This window comes from Nelumbo lutea, chromosome 5, assembly GCF_056320005.1.
Source record: "Nelumbo lutea isolate HS-2025 chromosome 5, American lotus-T2T, whole genome shotgun sequence".
In the NCBI taxonomy this organism is placed as follows: Eukaryota; Viridiplantae; Streptophyta; class Magnoliopsida; order Proteales; family Nelumbonaceae; genus Nelumbo; species Nelumbo lutea.
In genome coordinates this window covers 30684968-30703480 of record NC_142688.1, presented here as the reverse complement: position 1 = coordinate 30703480, position 18513 = coordinate 30684968, and the positions used below count along the sequence as shown (strand labels likewise).

Below are 18513 nucleotides of genomic sequence, written 5' to 3'. Positions count from 1 at the left end.
TTTCCTATAAAAAAAAAGAATACAGGATGGAAAATGAGTTTATTGTAAATAAAACTACTAATAAAAATATTGAATATGTTTGATAGGAACCACCTGATTGGCCAATGATTAAAACAAAATTTAATGCCTCAGTGGTTGTCTGGTTGAAAATGGAAATGCATCATTTGGATGCATGGCAAGTGGCAACAATTGAAGAATTAAAACATTAGAATGGTAAATATTACTCAAGAGCAGTTTATGTCCACTCCAAGAGCAGTTTAAAGGGGACAAGGGTCTTTTTGAGTCGCCGTGAAGGCAGATGAAGAGAAAAACAGTAAACCCTTTACACTTTGAAGCGTTCTTCGAATAGTTGATCCTTCAGGTCTGCTTTGATCCGGGCTGAGTAATATGGTTGTTCCACTGCAGAATCACAACTTCTATAGAAATTTCAGTTGGAATGGATGTTCTCACGTTCACAACCATGCAAGTGGTTGTTGTCTTGTTGACCTGCTGACCCAGGCTCTCGGCATTGTTTTAGTGGGCCCTGCGTGCAGTTCGACCCTATGGGGGCTAAAGCAACGTTTTGAAGCCCAAGGCGTGCCAATGCCATACAGCATGCCAGCGGAGGGAGATGAGAGACAAGATGTTAGACAAGCATTTGAAATAAGTAATATTAATCTTTCTAGCCTCGAACCAAGTGGATTGCAAATGCATACTTTGTTACAGTATAGGAATACTCGACTCTGCCAACTGAGACATTTCCAGCATCATACACATGTATGCCATTTCATTTATCTGAGCGAAACCGGTTTAGACTGCTTTTGTACATCTTGATTGAGGGCCTGAGGGCCTGGGGAAGAATTGCTGACACTCTTCAGCCAACCCCACGATATCATTCGGAGGAATATCTGACTAATGCGATTAGATGGAAATTCATTGTTGAAGATTCTTAGCTGCTCACTCCTGGCGCCGAGGCCAGGGCGTTTTGCAAACGAACTGCTGCTAGGCCTTAAAAAGGGGGATGATTAGTTCAAGAATTAACTAAATAGGATTCAGATTGGGGCCATCCGGTTGCTCTAGAACATGATCAATGTATTCAATGAACAGAATTAGCTGCAGAAACAGAGGCCCTAAAGATGATAAGGGCAGCCTGTGGCTCCCGCCAATGCGGTGTCTGAGGAACAGATGTATGTCAAAATGTCAAATGGGGTGGGGACTGGGGAGCTTCTTTGGATATCCAGTTGGCTATAATGACCTGCCATGGAAGAAATTTACTATAACCTCCTCTGGTTATTTGAAGGCGAGCATATTGACAAGAAAATTAAACAAAATTTGGGGTACATTGTTGCAGTAGGCCAACGAGCTGCTAGGAATGTATGAAATGTACACTTCTCCAGCTTATCCGTCCAAGTTTCAGACAATGCACCCAAACTAACCAGCAATTTTACATGAGTACCAGCTGTCCAATCAAAACATCAAGTGTACACTTACAAGTAACCTTTAAGATATATTACACAATTTGCACAGGGGATTTTACCTAATAAAAGAACGTCCTCTTGAATCTTGATAAAATGGGGAATTAAACTTCCTATTTACAACATTCTTCCAATTCAGGAGGCTGCTTCAAAAATGTCATCAGCTTACTTGTGTTCATAAGACGCTTAAAGTAATGACGACTACCAAGTGGGACTCTTGTCAAGGCAAGAGCATTTTTCATGCTGCTAGTTGATCTGTGGCTGCTAATCACATCTGAGAGGTTACACATCCCCTATCATAGCTTAGCTGCTTAGGCTGGTTCACAAGGTCGAGCAGCCCAAAGTGAACTTAGAGCCCGGAGACGTTGGAAATAATCCCCCAAGGCCAGCAGGCCCCGAGCTGCTTGGCGGGTTGTTAGGATGCGAGACATCTGCAGCAGAGTCTGCTGCCGAAGGTGGTCTGCCTGTTCAGAGAAGAGCGAATTGCAATCAATCCAATGAGCAAGTGCTAGAAACTGTTTGCATTGTCAAGGTGTACATTCCAACTGCATATTTTAGTCAATCCACAATCTGATAATTTTAGTTTGTTAATAACTATTAATAATAAAAAGATTTATTGATCTCTAAATATACAAGTGGACTGAGGTTTTGAAAGATCAAGCTGCACCCACCTGAACATTTTCAGTAAAACTGTATGCAGCCCGTGGATGTACTATCAGTTTCCCCAAGTAGAATGCAGAACAACTTTTGCACCTATTTGATAACAAAGGAATGCCATTCATCCTATGTACCCCTAGCTTGTGAAGTCAATTCTCACTAACATGGCATCAGACAGATTGATTCATATGAAGAAGACCGGGGTGAAATAGTATTTGGAAGTGCTTTTCCACAAGCTATTTTCCTTTATTCTTCTGGAAGTCCTCAAACACTTGTATGCATTTATGCCCCGTGTGTGTGTGCGTGTGTGTGTGTGTGTGAGAGAGAGAGAGAGAGAGAGAGAGAGAAAGAGAGAGATTATCAAGTTTGTTTAAAAGGCCATCACTTTTCTTCAAGAATCTATGGGAAAGAGTAGATTGATGGACCTCCTAACACACATTGGGGTTTTTGTATCGGAAGTTGAAACCTGGAAGGCAAACTGTTTTTTAACTAAGTAGTAATAGGCTAATAGCTAAAATCTTAGTAACAGTCAAATGAGGATAGTTATATTAGAAAGTGACCTTTTTGGTAATTAAAATATTAAGGATATTCAACTTCCTTTTTGATGGACATCCCTCAAGGGAAACCACTTGAAGACATTCCAAGCCTATTGCACACCATGAGTTTCTCAATAAATAGTTCACCCCACAAGATCTTCTGCAGTGTCTTCAGTTTTTATCTTTCTTCTATATAACTTTCATTTACTTACATGGTGAAAAAGTAATATTTTCCCTGTCATATTGAATGCTGTCTCATTAGCAGTTTTTTTTTTCCTTATTCTTTCAATTTTTTTGGTTAACTTTTGCATTAGAGAAGAGAAAGGATCAAAAGGGCATGTATGCAGGCGTGCAAAAAGAACAAAAATAGCACCATCATCAAACAAAACTACGAAGGAAAAGAGCTTTTGCTGAAGGAATGAGAGATTACAACTTTTGGCAAGATCAGGATCAATGTTTCAGAAGATGATTGCACTTGGCAAAGCTCCATGATCTCCATATGCAGAAGGAATTATAGAGGTTCAAAACTCAAAAGAATTGGAAAAAAAATACAAAATGGTATAAAAGTTTAAATAAATATTCAAAAATAGAAAGTAAGATTGATTACAATCTTGCAATCAGAACTCTAGTTTCAAGTAATATATGAATCCAATGTCACTCAGACGTTCTTTTTTTTTTTGCAATAAAAGAAGTATAAGTCCCATGTCAATGTGGAGGATACCTGTTTGGCAACACTTGCTAACCTTCCAACCTACTTCCTCTCAGTCTTTAGGATTCCCCCAAGGGAGGCTGAGAAATTGGAAAAAGCTAATGAGGGATTTCTTGTGGGAACCAGGAGAGGCGAAGAAGGATGACCTAATCAGATGGGAGATAGTCAATAGAAGCAAAGAAGAAGGGGGCTTGGGGATAGGGAACATAGTTCAGAAGAATGAATCTCTTTTAGGGAAGTGGCTATGGAGATGGCCTCTGGAGAGAGAGAGAGAGAGAGGTTATGGCATGAGGCGGTGTCAAGCATACACAGCTGCTCAGAGAATGGTTGGGATGTCGGGATATCTTGTCGGGCGACTCTCAAAACACCTTGGAAGGTTATACATGGTACTCTCTCTCTCGCTTCCTCAAGTTTATTAGGTATGAAGCTTGCTCTGGCATTTCTATTCATTTCTAGGAGGATGTTTGGGTGGGTACCCAACCTCTCGAGGATCTTTTCCCCTCTCTCTTCTCTCTCTCCCTTCACAAAAATGAGCCAATTTCCAAGTTTCTCCCTAGTCCAATACTTCCTTTGCCTTTAAGTTGGGACTTTGGCTTTCGTAGGGGATTAAGGGATGATGAGCTAGGTGGAACCTGCCGTCGGCAAACACTGTGGCTGATTCTTTGGCCAAGCAAGGGGTATCCAGGGAAGGTCTTTTTTTGGGCATTTTTGCAACTTATTCTAGTAAGTAGGGAAAGTTGTATCTGAATATTCTAGAGAGGTAGCAGCTCATGCCTCTCCTTGGGATGCTTGTACTTCCTACCTTTGGTATCTAATAAAATTTATTAATTATAAAAAAAAGGTCATGGCAATGTGACAAGTCCAATACAGATTTTTCATCAGGGGAATGTCTCTTTATGCTTAGTTTACATGGTTAAAATGAATAACTACCTCAAAAGTTATTACATTAGTTATTTCAGAATATACATTGCTTCAATTCATTTTTATATGAGAATGTTGATGTGCATGTAAACTTACAGTTATGAAGAGGATGACCAAGTACTGAGGAAAGATGATGCATGAAAAGTTGCTGATATTTGTTCAATGCTTGTGGAGTGGTTAATGGTGCATCCCCAGCTCAAAGATTAATGCTTGGTTCTAATCTTTTGGTCTACTTTATTTTATTGTTATTAATGTTATATTTTGTTGGCTTTCTATCTGCAGTAGTAGTTGTTCTCTTCTTTTCTTTAAGGCAAAATCTCCTTGCTATATTTCTGATCCTTTTTTTGAAGAAAATTTAATTTTTAAAAAAGTAGCATGATTAGCATCAGCGAACTAGTACAGGAATGTGAAAACTACCTACCTGATTAATGATAAAAGAAATGAACTACCTGATTCATATAGGTGATCAATACCTGGTTCACAAAGCTCACAAGAGCTTCCAACTTCCCCATTGCTGTAGTCATCTGTGACATGTAACTTCCTGCAACCACTGTATCAGATGCAAGAGTCTCAGATAAAGTTTGTTGCAGTTTAAGCAATCCTTGTGAAAGAGCATCTTCAGCTTGTTGTGATGACTGTTGAAGGTTATAAACATCCACAACTTGTTGTTCTGTTAATGGGTCAAGTTGGGGCGTGAGAACCTGTAATCAACACAGTGAGGGGAAAAAGAATACAAAATTTCAGGCATTTGACAAATGAAGAAGAATTTCATTACCAGTCACAAGAAAAAAAACTGATATGATATATCAGACTTATGTATCAAAGGGCCATATCTGAAGAAATTAATAATGTGATCATCCAATGTAAGAATCCCCATTTATCTATCCAAAAAGAATGTTAAGTATCCTCATTAAGCAATATCGTTCATATGCAGTTTCCTAAAACTCAACCTATATAGTCAGGATTCCCAAGGATTAGCTTGAAAACTTGAAAAATGTTCATAAAAACTGGCCATAGAGCAGTATGCATAATAAAATTGGTCCAGGAGGATTTGGTTCATTACTTTATCCCCTTTATTACACTTTGGTCTTGATGTCGTGATATATAGATATGATCCAACTACTAATTCTGAATTTCCTCAGTGAACTCTTCATCAAACAGATTCAGGATTGAAAATCAACATAAATAAAAGGAAATTGAACCCACTTGGAGAAGTGCCTCAAGTAGATGTTCTAGCTGAAACCTTGGGCTGTAAAGTTGGGTCACTTCCCTCTAAATTTCTTGGTCTTCCTTTGGCTGCAAATTACAAATCCAAGGAACTGAATCCATTGATTGAAAGAGTCCAAAGGAAGTTGGCAGTGTGGAAAAGAAGTTGCCTATATAGAGGTGGAAAGCTCACCCTTTTTCAAAGTTCTTTTTCAAATCCTCAACTCTATTATCTCTCTTTGTTCACAGCCCTGGCCTCAATTATTAATCTGTTGGAGAAATTGACAAGGGACTTAATGTGGGGTGGTCCAAATGATTCAAAGAAATTCCTTTTTTTGGGTAGGAAAAGAAATCAGGTTTGCATCCCTAAAGAAAGGGGTGGTATTGGCATTTGGCCTCTAAATCTTATGAATAAAGCTTTATCAGGCAAGTGACTTTAGAAATATAGTCTTGAAAAGGAAATGCCATGGAGGAAGCTGATTCATGCCAAATATGGTGGTGGTTCTAATCTGGGTTGGCATTCATTTACACCTCATCAAGCCTATAGGTCTAGCATTTGGAAAGGGGTAATGAAGATCCATGAGGATTTCTCAAATTTCATAAGTTAAATCCTGGAAAAAGAGACAAGGGTTCTGTTGTGGAAGGATACCTGCTGCAGTTCCACTCCCTTGTGACAATTTCATCCCATCAGCTTTTTTTTTTCTTTTTTTTGATAATTAGCAGAAAAATTTATTAATAATAAAGAGAATAAGATACAAGAGGAGGGAGGGGTAAAATCTCTTAACCCTCCCTAAAAGTAAACTTTAAATTATAACATTGCCCAAAAAAGATTAACTCTTCCCACCCCTTGTTTGGCCAGTGAGTCTGCAAAAGAATTGGCACTCCTTTTAATCCACTGAAACTTATTTCCATGTTTTGGGATATCTGTTTAAATTTCTTTTTCTCATTTAAGTACTTCCACAAACTGATATCTTCCTTCTGTAGCCAATTAATAGCCAGCCTAGGATCACCTTCCACCATCAGTTTTCTGATATTCAGCTGCTGGGCTCTCATTACCCCTTCGAAAACCACCAATATTTCAGCTCTTAGAGAATCCCCCCATCCAATAGGACCAGAATACATGGCAATAATTCGTCCTTCCTCATCCCTGAACACTCCTATACCTGAAGGGCCTGGATTTCCTTCACTGCTACCGTTAAAATGCCAGAGGGGACCAAACTGGATAAGGAAAATGCTGGCCAGGTTGTACGAACACCCAAACTGAGGAGAAATGTGCATGATTCAGAGGTGAAAGAGCTGCTGTGTTTGATGGAATCAATAAACAAGATTCACCCTTGTTCAGATTCAGAAGATCAGCTAGTTTGGCGTGCAGAAAAATCAGGTCAATTCTCCATTTACTCTTTCTGCAAATAGTTGTTGGAGCCTTCTAGGAATAAGGTGGCCTGGAGGTGGATGGAGATCCAAAGCCCCCTCAAAGGTGATTTTTTCTTGTGGACAGCCATTCCAGACAGAATTCTCACTACAAACCATCTGATCTCTAAAGAAATGGGAGTCCCAGTCCTTGCAGCCTATGCAATCTTGAAGAAGAATCAGTCCACTTGCTAATTCATTGCAAGACATCCTACAGCATCTGGATGCATTTTATTTAACTCCATGAAATTCATTGGGTGTTTCTAAAGGATCTGAACTCCCTCATAGCATATTAGCCCACCGGTGGTTTCAGCAAAAAAGGAGCTTTGTTATGGAAATTGGTCCCTTTTGTGGTGTGCTGGGGGATTTGGCAAAAAAGCAGCAGTAGGATATTCAAAGGAGAATGCAGTGAAAGGGGAGGTTAATTGGCCATATGGAGAGATTAGTAGTTTTTAGTTCTAAAGCCTATAAGGAGATCTAAAATCTTACTCTCACTTTTGTAATCACTGGTGTCAGACTATTGTGGATAATGATTTTGTTAATTTCTGCTATCTAGTTGTAAAAATTATCTTCTCTCAGGCTTCTTTTGCATGCCCTCTTTTTTTAAAGCATTTTGGGCAGGGTATATTCATATAAGGTTGGAAAATAAAAGCTTTATTCTCCCTAAATTATATGTTCCCTATGAAGGATGGGACATACAGAAATATATTCCATGACATGCCAAAAGATCTATCCCCCCTGCCATAATGCATGTTCACATAATGGCAAAGGGTGACCATAGATTCAAGTGTTTCTTTTCATAAGACATCCACTACTGTAGTACCCTCATAATGAAGTGGTATTTAAGGATAGATCTAGAGATTGACACTTAAAATCGCAACAACATAATTTTACACATGGAGGGCTTCAAGTAGACAATCAAACTATGGTTACATATGCGATGCCCTCAATAAAAAATAAGATGAAATAGGAAAGAAGATCAGCTATGCAACCTGACAATTTTATCTCCTGATTGTACAAAAGAATGGTATAGATGGATTGTAGATGTAGGAGATTCAAGCTGGAAATAAATAAATCCAGTCATGAGTATGGATTACTTTCATTTGTGCCCATGTTTATATTTTGTTTAAAATGGTCATATCTAGTCTGTATGCAATGAATCCAGATTTACTCATATTGTTGTTCTATCAAAGAATAAGTAACGTTGGGAAGGCTTTGCTATCTTTCCGGAGGGGGAAAAGGTCAATATTCTCCAATTTGCAAATGATACTTTATGTTTTGTGGATGCTTCTCCTACTCAGTTGGATCTTATTCTTGGAATCTTAACCTGGTTTGAGGTGGTTTCTGGGCTTAAAGTTAACTTGAACAAAAGCCAAATCATTCCAGTGGGGCAAGTAAGCAACTTAGATGTGTGCGCTGAAGTTTTGGCTTGTAAGACTGAATTTCTCCCTGTGAAATATTTGGGTTTGCCTTTGGAGGCAAACTGGTTATCTTCCTCGATTTGGGATCCAGTCATTGAAAGATTGCAGAGGAAATTATCATCTTGGAAGGCTAAATACCTCTCTTTTGGGGGAAGGGTGACCTTGATAAAAAGTACCATTTCAAAATTTCCCACTTATTTTCTTTCTCTATTCCCTATCCCAAATAGAGTAGCCAAAAGATTGGAGCAGCTTCAAAGGAACTTTCTATGGAGGGATTGGGATGAGGAGAACAGGATTCATCTAGTCAATTGGGACCAAGTTTGTCTTCCTAAGGCTGAAGGTGGCTTAGGAATAAGGAAGTTGAAGAATTTTAATACTGCCCTTTTGTGTAAATGGACTTGGAGGTTCTCAGCTGAGAGGAGTGCTTGGTGGAGATCCCTTATAGCTGACAAATATGGGGTGGAATGGGGCAACTGGAGACCTAGGGATCCTCCTCCAAATTGGGACAACTCTCTTTGGAAGGTATCATGAAGAATTTTTCTACTTTCTGGGAAGGGGTTACAGTAAATATTGGCAAAAGGGATAGAACAAAGTTTTGGAAGGATACTCGGTGCTTGGATGGCCCTCTAGCTGTCTCTTTCCCTCTCCTTTTTCAGTGTGCTGTAAACCAAGATATATCTGTGGCTGAGTACTTTTGTGTGCATGAAGGTTCTGTGTCTTGGACTCCCCTCTTTAAGAGGAATCTGTTTGATTGGGAGTTAGAAGAGATTTTGGAGCTGACGGATCTTCTTCATAAGCAGAAGATTAACTTGCTCTTGGAAGACAAATGGTGCTGGAAATGGAATCCAGATGGTGCTTTCTCTGTGAACTCCCTGGCTTCTAAATTATGCAGTTTGGGGTCTACTGAATTCCCAGCTACACAGATATGGAATCTTACAAGTCCTTCTAAGCCCAATTATCTGGTTTGGACGATGGCCCTTGACAAATGCCTTTCCAGACCCAATCTTATGAGGTGGGGCATTCAAATTCTGGATTTATCTTGTGGTCTTTGTGGGTCTGCTACGGAATCTACAGATCATCTGTGCCTTCACTGTCCGTTCTCCTCTCAGGTGTGGATGCATTTTCTCAAAGCATTGGGTATCAGTTGGGTCATGCCTAGGTCGGTTAAGGTGCATCTCTGCAGCTGGAATACAAAAGGCCTAAGTAAGAAAAGGATTTGATGTGAAAGACAATCCCTGCTGCTGTCTTGTGTAGTCCATTTGGTTAGAAAGGAATAGTAGAATTTTCTGTAATAGATCTAAGAGTCTTGATGATGTAATTCAGAGAGCAGTGGGCAAGTTGGTTTCTTGGATTTCTACTTCTGAGGAGTTCAGAAATCTAAACTTGTCTTATTTATTTCAGTCTTGCTCCTGGTGGAGGTTGTAATTCTGGCTGTTTTCAGACTGCCTTCCTGGGTCTGATTTCAGTCTGTAATTGAGTTTGGTTTGAATAAATTTACATTACCTTTTACAAAAAAAAAAAAAAAAAGTAACGTAGGGTTCACAAGCAATAAGGCATCCATCCTGGAACTCTGCATAGTAATATTCCTAAATCCTAAACAAAGATTTAGTTCATAAGGGGAGAATGGAGAAAACATCCAGGTAAAATGAAACCACCTTAGAGGTTAAAAATGTAACTTAAAAAGGAAAATGATATTCTGCTAAGGTAACCATTAACAAAAAAGTAAAGCATTAGGAAGGACGGAATTATGAAATATAGAGCAAATATGATGTCAAAGGTAGAATGAAGAACAAAATACATGAGAAATGGTAGGCAAAGAAAATGTGCACAAGTATTAGCACCAAAATCGAGTGATCTCTCAATAATAGTTTAAAGCCATGCATCACCTTTAGAAGTTCTGATGGACGAAACCCTCCAATCCACAAGAAAAAGCGCTCAGCTGAAGTTCTCCACATTCCAGATATTAAATAGAAGACATCAGCTTTTGCAGCAGTTGCCTTCATACGGAAAAGATCATAATAATGGTTCATGCCACTATCCACTAGAAGCCGGAGATCTATGTCAGTTACATGAGCTTGTAAAGCTGTCCTCAATTCATTAACTTGTCTACTTTGTTCTTCAACCCAATGTCCATACTCCATCTCAAATGCATCAGTGCCTACAAGTTTATCAAAATTAATATCAGGAATGTGAGAAAAAAGTACCATGAAGCGATTTGAAGAAAATCCAACTGAAATATTCAATGCCAAAAAGAGAGAATGTTGAGAGTGATGACACAAAATACATAATGCAATTGGGCCCCTAACCCTATAATATGCTATGCCTTGCATGTTATGGCGATCAGGACTGCCCACTAAATTAGTCTCCCCTAACAGATTACTTGTATAAAAATTTGGAGTGCCTACACAAATTTTAATCATCATATCTTTGCAAAAATAGAGCACTGTTTCACTTTAGTTAAATCCTTTTTCTACAGCAATTAGTTATGATGGTTTGTTGAAGCTACTACTCTACATTCATCCATTATAGTCGGACTGGTCCAATGGTAGTAGGCCCTGATCCTCTGGTGGTGCAATGCATTGGCAAGTTATTAGGTATTTCATATGAATACCTTATATTGCTAATAGCAGAATCATGTCCAATGTTTACTACTGAAAGTAACATTTAGAAAGTAAAAATATGACAAAAGTTGAAAATGATTACTGCTAGCACAAGAAATAACAAACCTGTGTTAACAGTTCCAGACAACCCTATATGACTAGTATCAAATGAACCACCTATGTAAACACCCTGCAGTAAAATTGTGTCAGCTTCAAACGACTTGATTCCAGTTGTTGAACATATGCCTTAAAATAAAATTTGGGTCAAGTTATTAGTTTCCAAGTCCTAAAGAAGATCCATAAATAGGCATTTTTGTGGGCATGCCCTTTCCCACCTTTTTCCGTAAACGGCTTTTACGAGCAGCCTCACGATTTTGTGCAAGACGCCTTAATACCTGTATACATTTAGTACATTAATGGAAAGGGAAACCAGCTTTGAACACAGTATTCCAGATCATGACACTGGATATGCATCTAGAGATGTTTAGCTTATTAGCTAAACAATATTTTATTAATTTCAACATACACTGTCTTTCCCTGAAATGGATGCATTTGAGGTTGTTAAGGAGAACTGTGAATGAGTCCATTTTCAATAAATTCAGAAATAATTTCATTCCAATATTTTATTAACAACCACTTAACGAGAAGAAAATCCATTTAGACAGTCACCTTGTAGTCTAAGATGTAATGAAAAACCTCACTTAAATCATTTCATTTCACTTAGCATCCAAAGAGCACATGATGCACAAAGATAAGCACAAAAATTCCATCATCAGTTAATGTTCTAATGCATAATACCATAGCAACTTTACTGGTAATGAATAACCAAAAGAGGAGAGTAGGCTTTGAGGTAAAATATGCCCCACTCAAAGCCAGGGGTTGTTTAATAATAGTTGAAGTGGCTGAAGTTGAATGACTGATCACTTTTTCTTTCAGTGAATAAGTTATTAAGCAGGCTGTGAGCTCCTTAATGGTCGAAGCTGCACTAGGGTTAATTACCATTCCACTGAATATTTTATTATTAATTATTTTGTCTACTAAAAGACAAAGCAATAAGGCATTCACTTCATCCACCTCAGGTATTATCAAACAACCCCTAAATAAAACATGCCAAGATGCAGCCAGGGGGGTGGTCAACTGATGCATAGAAAGAAACAATTTCATGCTCTAACTTTCCCTTTCCTTTTATCATCTGTTAGAGATAGGGTATTACTTTAAGCACAACCAGGTAGCTTTGGAATTGAAGAGAAACAATACGGTCTTGACTCATCAGTATGGGTACAAGTGTGCAAGCAAGCAAACAACTTGGTGAACTTCCAAATACAGCTAACATAGGAAAACAAATTCACTTGAATAATGGGTGTAAACTGACCTCAGAATTTTCATCTTGGCTCACTATTAAGGTTATTTTGTCATTTTATAATGTATTTATGTGCATATGTCAGAATAGGATGTATATTGCAACATCACATAGGAAAAAAGAAACAGATGAAGGTGAGAGACATCTTTTTGTTGGGAAGAATAGTAGAACATCCTCTTCCAAAATAAAAAAGGGGGAAAAGATATCCAGATCATCCAACAGATAGGTGACTCTCTATTTTGGCCATGAGATCCATTAGAAGCCAGTTCAATAAACCCTTCTACCAGACTTCTGTAAAACAAAAATGAGTAATGTAGAAATACTACAAATCCAAATGCATATGACTGAACTTTTTTTTTTATCACTTGCATATGAATGAACATTTAGGACTTAAAAGAAACAACAAACAATGAAATTTGATACAACAATTATGTCAGCTTTCTCCACTTGCTCACTAGTAGCTAAAGCTTGAAGAGGCATCAAAAGAAACAGCAGAGGTCTTGACGGAAAATGGATAGGATTAAGGCTGTTCAAGTTGGCTAAGAAAAAAGGAAATAAGGATTTTTAAAATGCAAGACAAAAAACCAGGATTTAGAAAATGATTAAGAAGGATAAATAAACAAACCTCGTCTAAGCTATAACTAGTGTTTCAACTATCCTACAAATAATATCTTGATGAGTATCAACATCAAAATAGAGCATGAAGCTACACCACACAAAAGGAATAACTTGAAATAAAATCTTTAAGTTTAACAGCAGATGTGTAATGAGTGTCAGGCACTAATTATAGAACAAAGCTGAGTCATTTCCTCCTTAGCTACAACCAATCTCTCTTGTGAATAGGAAGTACCTAAAGTCTAATTTGACATAAACAGTTCTAATAACCACTAAAAGGACTGTAAAGCAAAACAGAAAATATTCCTACAATTAAATTTAACAACCAAAAAGACTGAAAACAAAGAAGTAAACACTTGAAACAATTCAGATAAAAATGGTGATGCTGTCACAGTTTTTTTTTTTTTTTTTATCAATACCAGTAGAAATTTTATTGAAAGAGAAAAAGATGTAGCTTTGGGTAGCCTCGGCTACCCATTACCAAGATAGTCAATACAAGACAGGCAAACCAAGAAGTAAACTTGAATCATTACAACTGAGCCCAAAAACATTGTAAAGTAGAACAGAGTTGTATGCCCATTTTTTTGGTCATAACTTTCTAATAACCACTAAAAGGACTGTAAAGCAAAACAGAAAATATTCCTACAATTAAATATAGCAACCAAAAAGACTGAAAACAGAGAAGTAAACATTAGAAACAATTCAGGTAAAAATGGAGATGCTGTCACAGAGTTGTATACTGCCCATTTTTTTGTCATAACTTTCTAAATCAAGTCCAAATGGGATGACAATGGTCCTCCCAGATATAATCAAATAGGCACTTTAATAATACTGGATCAAGACATTTGGACATGTTTTGACATAGAAATGAAATGCTACAATTGAAATGATGGGATTGAAACCATCTCCAATTTCAAGCCAGGTTGAGATACTGGTCCATGAATTCCAGCATGGCTGTTCTACTTCCCCATAGAGACTCTTCCCTAATAATGCCAAGCAATGAAGTTTGAAGGTAATTTCTAAATAATGGATAGAAAAGAGTTTTTTTTTTTTTTTTTTGCCAAGATATGAAGATATTGATCTGAGATTTGAAACATGAGGAAAGAATGATGTGGTGAGAACACAGAACCACTTTGGGGTGTTATCTAAGCTGCCACATGTAAAATTCCTGGGTTGTATAGATCCCTTTGAAAGAACTCATACTTTAAGCCCCTCCTTTGTGCATGTTCACATACAAAAACTTGTACATGCATGCATAGAGTTATTTACATCAAGTAATACATTTGAAGCACCTCATGATCACAGCTAAAGAAACTTGTAAATTTTATAAATTAACCTACTAAAATATCTTTTCACAACAATTTGGGGAGGCTGAGAAAAGAAGCATACAAGTAATATTTATGAAAGGGGAACATAAGGTTGTTAAAAGTTGGTTCACGCATACAAGCCTTGAGAGTGTCTTTCAAAAGGAAACAATGTTGAAGAATTTTCGAAGGTATGCAGGAACTCCATAGTTCTGAGTTTGCTATTCTGCTTTTAAATGGTAAACCACCTCCCCCCAGGAAAAGAAAAAGAACACAGTATAGGCAGAGAGTTTGAAGTACTACAGAAGAAAGACAGAAGACTAAAATGCAAAAAAGAATCTATATCTACAATAACTGTTACAGAACTGATCTGTACTGGTTTCAGCCCTAGAATAACAGAGAATAGTAGCAGGAGAGAGAGAGAGAGGAGAGAAAACTGGTTTGAACCTTTCTCTAGTCGGTCAGGTATTATTTATATGTTTCTGATTAAAGAACACAATGACACTTATGCCTCTAATTAAGTATGGGACATGGTACTTAAACCAGAACATAAAACACATTACACCGCGCTCTTAATATAAATGAAATGACCAAACTACCCATGTGCCAACTCTAACAATAACAATATCCAAAAACATTCCTATCAACATTTTGATGAACTAATGAAATTACACATCACAACAAATAGAGGATAATTCTGTAAACATTGAAATTGGAAAGAAAAATATTATCTGAGGAAACAAGGACCACAATTTGGGACTAAAACACAAGTATTTGATTTTTTTTAGAAAAGGCAAAGAAATTCATTATGACACAAGTACATTAATTACCAGATTCTTTTCAGAATTATATGCAAGCATAAATTGAATATTGATCGTCCATTAAAACAAGGAAGCTAACTACATAATAAGAACAAATAATAGCATGGAGAAGTTGTCCAAAAGTGCAATTTACATTGTATTGCGATCAGTTTACCTTATCTGGAGGTTTATTTGCTTCCTGATCATACTTTTTTGAAGATCCTATAGTTCCTTGAGAAGTATCTTCAGACTACAGACATTATATTGTACAAATAAGATACAACATAGTAATCAAAACAGCATAACCCCAAATTCCAAGGACCAAGATAGAGTAAGATTCAGTAGCTCAAACCTTATCCATCTTCGTATCCACCTCTATGATTGTGGATGCGCCTGTATTTGGACTGCAATCAGCTTTAAATGGTTCTGCCCACATGCAAATCTGGTGGACTGGCTCATATATACCCATCCTTCTTGAGGTGGCAAACTGAGTTGATGGAGAGCTCATACTCTTTGACTGGGGAAAAATGCAAAGTCAATCATTGATCTGCAGCATGGAAATCTGCAATTATGAAAAATATATTAATGGTGCTGAACTATTAGGAATATAAGAGAAGTAGCAGAGGAAGTGTGATGAGCAGCACAAAACCCTTTATTCAACCCCCACCAAGGCCTTGTCATTATGTATATGCATGTGTGCATTGACAGTATAAGAGAGATGGCAGAGGAAGTGTGATAAGCAGCATAAAATCCTTTCTTCAACCCCCACCAACGCCTTATCATTGTGTGTATGCATGTGTGCATTGACAGATGATACATTGCTATGAAGGAATAACATAAAGAAACATGAAAAAGGAATCACCAAAAACTAGGAAAATGGATATGACCAAGATGCGATATAAACAATACAATGCTGAATAATTTTCACAAGTGGTGTTCTGCCAACCAAATCAACAACCACAATCATTACAGATACCTCTAACAGTTTAATAGATTTCAGGTCACATAAAGTTTCAAAAGTTTTGATCACATGGCAGTGAAAACCATAATTTGAGTTGCAATGAAGCTCCTAAATCTTATATATGGGGGCAAGATACGATGTTTAAACTGGCAGTGACATTAATCAACTCCACAATTTTTTTTTATTGACTCGTTCATCAACCATGGATAGTTAATCTACCCATCACAGAAAATGTTTTTATTTTCTGTTATTACCACTCCTTGAATCATAACAAAAAGAAAATTATTCCAAGCTAGATTATATTGTATGACAGTTGAACACGATACTTCTAAAGTTTCATACCAAGTGCTAAGCAAATAAGTCCCACTATTTAACTGGTAACGTACAATCAAAGTGGCACCAAATACAACAACTTTTATATCCTGACTACTTGAAAAAGGATCAACTGCAACGGGATACTGCAGAGATGAATGTTATAGTTCAGGCAAAGATGAACGAGAAGTAGAGGCTTTCCGTGAAAACAAAATGAAATGGGAAAGTACAAACTACAATTCAAGGAAAGTACAAACTACAATTCTAAAGTTTCAACTGCATCCTGACTGTTCCATTATTCACATTGTCTGAAGCTTCAAGGTTACCTCTGTACTAAGGAAAGTAACCTGACCTGCCTCATGAGGACAGAGATTGTACAAGAAGATGAAAGATAGATGTTGGGATATAACAGAACAGTCACCAGATATCCATCCAACCACATTCTGGAAACCTTACAAATAATCCTAATACCATCCGATAGACCTTATCTAAATCAGGTTTATCTCAGCTCACAACAAAATCCGGTTCCCAAATGGAATCCAAGCATGCCAGAATCTAGTACAATTCCAGGAGTCACTCTCTTTATCCAGCAAATAACATCTCTCAGAAGCATCCAAAAGGTTCCAAAGAAACTGGCCTTTTCCACCAAACATCCAGCTAAAGAATTGCTCAAAACAGAAAAATAACTAAATTTATAAATAACAAACAAAATAACTATACAACAAAATTCAATCTACCAGGTTGCGTGGTCATACCTTACTCAACTCAAACTGCTCAATTTCACAACAAACCAGTTTCTTCTTTCTTTTGGTCCAAACTTCAACTTCTATTTTAATGAAATAAACAAATTTTCAGAGAAAGCAGCTGTAAGTAAGCAAAACAGGATTCCCGGTAAGTGATCAAATCGCAAGGATACCATGTTCTCAAGCAAGAAGCGATGAAACAAAACATATTTTCAACTAAGAACAAAATAGCAAAACAGTATAGTAAAGGAATTCAATTGCCAAACCTTGAAAAAACAAAAATTGAGCTCTGTTACCAACGGAACAACTCTAACTCAAAGCTCACATCCTCAAACACTAAATCGAAACCCAGTAGCAATCCAAACCTCTCTATTCCGATAAACACCAATTCAACACTTAAGTCTCCTAGGAACCCTGTTCTCTGCAAAACCGTGCCATCCATTCCTCAGAGCAAAGAATCGAAATCAACCCAGCAGCTTAAAGAAAACGGGAAATAAATAAATTCTTTTATAACTATTCTTTTTTCCGTCTGCTATAGTCAACATTTAACGTCGTCACATTTCCACTAACACGCAACTTTGAAAATGCGCACCAGGTCACACTCTCCCCCCTTAACCTACGCATCGCTTAACCTTCACCAGTCGCCACCCGCCCTTCATGCTGACGTAATTCCCCGGCGAAACCGTACACCCTCGCCGGCGTCGAAAACCAACCGAAATTTTTGGGTCACTCCACCCTCTTCACCAGTCTGGGGGGTCTCCCCCCCAAACAAGCCACAAGCGCTAGTCGCGGAAATCGATCCCAAGTCTCCGATAATACCAGCCATAGACCTTGCCAACTGAGCCAATCAAGTTTGTTGGATCGTCACTTTTCTGTTACAATAAAAAACGTTATCTCGTGCTGTTTAGAATTCTAACCACGTCGTTTTGTTTTTACACGTCAGATCGTGTGTCATCTAGTGTGTCAGATTCCGGTAAAAAGTCCAACGTGCGTGTAATCTATCTGCTACCGAGAAGATACGGCAAGCTTTCCAGTTGAGTTCACACGGGCCTGATATTAAATTACGATTTTGGGGTGTAACTGCACTACCCTACGCTGCTACGCACAACAGTAGAAGCAAAAAAAAAAAAAAAACAAAAGCATATTTCGCAAGTTTACATCGGAAAACACCGGATTTGTGTTTGGGAGCAAAATTAGAATAATGATGTCATAAAAGGAGGGTCTGGCATCATTGTTCAGACATCAAGTGGCTTATTTTGATGGTTCTATTATATAAAGGTAAGACAAATGGTACGACATCACATCACGGGTTTTGTTAATTCAAATTTTTATTTTTCTTCCTTTAATATGTTGGCAGTTGATTCTACCTGACAGCGACCTCTCGTTGGCAACCGTCCCTTCTTATCCCTGAATGACTGCTTCCATTCCACCATTCCAGACTTCCAGCTGCTCCTAGGTCCCCTGAATGCATAATTCTTACCGTAATCAATACGCCCGATACCCA

The 18513-nt window shown here is 37.8% G+C and overlaps 1 pseudogene across 1 annotated transcript; it reads right to left on the bottom strand.

Annotated features, from left to right (window-relative positions):
* Nucleotides 1-1300: 1300 nt before the first annotated feature.
* LOC148851410 (transcription factor TGA1-like) lies at nt 1301-17829 on the bottom strand (annotated as a pseudogene). The gene is made up of 9 exons (XR_016099389.1): nt 17276-17829; nt 17022-17130; nt 15346-15555; nt 15169-15243; nt 11250-11309; nt 11041-11160; nt 10201-10472; nt 4751-4978; nt 1301-1918 (listed from the first exon to the last, which is right to left on the bottom strand). The product of XR_016099389.1 is annotated as a transcription factor TGA1-like (transcript).
* Nucleotides 17830-18513: the final 684 nt, after the last annotated feature.